The following is a 1,636-nucleotide window of genomic DNA, read 5'->3' on the forward strand; positions in this document are numbered from 1 at the left end:
ATGAACACGGTGTGCCTTTCCATCTATTTAGGTCTTCTGTGATTTCTTTTAACAGTTTTTTGTAGTTTTCTTTGTATAGGTCTTTTGTCTCTTTAGTTAAATTTATTCATGAGTATTTTATTCTTTTAGTTGCAATTGTAAATGGAATTCGTTTCTTGATTTCCCCCTCAGCTTGTTCATTGCTAGTGTATAGAAACACTACAGATTTTTGAATGTTAATCTTGTAACCTGCTACTTTGCTGTACTCATTTATTAGCTCTAGTACTTTTGCTGTGGATTTTTCAGGGTTTTTGACATATAGTAACATATCATTTGCAAACAGTGATAGTTTTACTTCTCCTTTAAATTTTGATGTCTTGTATTTCTTTTTCTTGTCTAATTGCTCTGGCTAGAACCTCCAACATGATTTTGAATAACAGTGGTGATAATGGACATCCTTGTCTTGTTCCTGATCTTACGGGGAAAGTTTTCAATTTTTCCCCATTGAGGATGATATTAGCTGTGGGTTTTTCATATATTCCCTCTATCATTTTAAGGAGGTTCCCTTGTATTCCTATCCTTTGAAGTGTTTTCAACAGGAAAGGATGTTGAATCTTGTCAGATGCCTTCTCTGCATCAATTGAGATGATCATGTGATTTTTCTGCTTTGATTTGTTGATATGGTGTATTACATTAATTGATTTTCTTATGTTGAACCATCCTTGCATACCTGGGATGAATCCTACTTGGTCATAATGTATAATTCTTTTAATGTGTTGTTGGATTCGATTTGCTAGAATTTTGTTGAGGATTTTTGCATCTATATTCATTAGAGAGATTGGTCTGTAGTTTTCTTTTTTTGTAATATCTTTGCCTGGTTTTGGTATGAGGGTGATGTTGACTTCATAGAATGAATTAGGTAGCTTTCCCTCCACTTCAATTTTTTTGAAGAGTTTGAGGAGAGTTGGTACTAATTCTTTCTGGAATGTTTGGTAGAATTCACATGTGAAGCCATCTGGTCTTGGACTTTTCTTTTTGGGAAGCTTTTGAATGACTGATTCAATTCCTTTACTTGTGATTGGTTTGTTGAGGTCATCTATTTCTTCTTGAGTCAAAGTTGGTTGTTCATGCCTTTCTAGGAACTTGTCCATTTCATCTACATTGTTGTATTTATTAGCATAGAGTTGTTCATAGTATCCTGTTATTACCTCCTTTATTTCTGTGAGGTCAGTGGTTATGTCTCCTCTTCCATTTCTGATCCTATTTATTTGCATCCTCTCTCTTCTTCTTTTTGTCAATCTTGCTAATGGCCCATCAATCTTGTTGATTTTCTCACAGAACCAACTTCTGGTCTTATTGATTTTCTCTATTGTTTTCATGTTCTCAATTTCATTTATTTCTGCTCTAATCTTTGTTATTTCTTTCTTTTTGCTTGCTTTGGGGTTAGTTTGCTGTTCTTTCTCCAGTTCTTCCAAGTGGACAGTTAATTCCAGAATTTTTGCCCTTTCTTCCTTTTTGATATAGGCATTTAGGGCAATAAATTTCCCTTTTAACACTGCCTTTGCTGCATCCCATAGGTTTTGATATGTTGTGTTTTCATATTCATTCGCCTCAAGATATTTACTAATTTCTCTTGTAATTTCTTCCATGACCCACT

This window comes from Tamandua tetradactyla, chromosome 8, assembly GCF_023851605.1.
Source record: "Tamandua tetradactyla isolate mTamTet1 chromosome 8, mTamTet1.pri, whole genome shotgun sequence".
NCBI classification, from domain to species: Eukaryota; Metazoa; Chordata; class Mammalia; order Pilosa; family Myrmecophagidae; genus Tamandua; species Tamandua tetradactyla.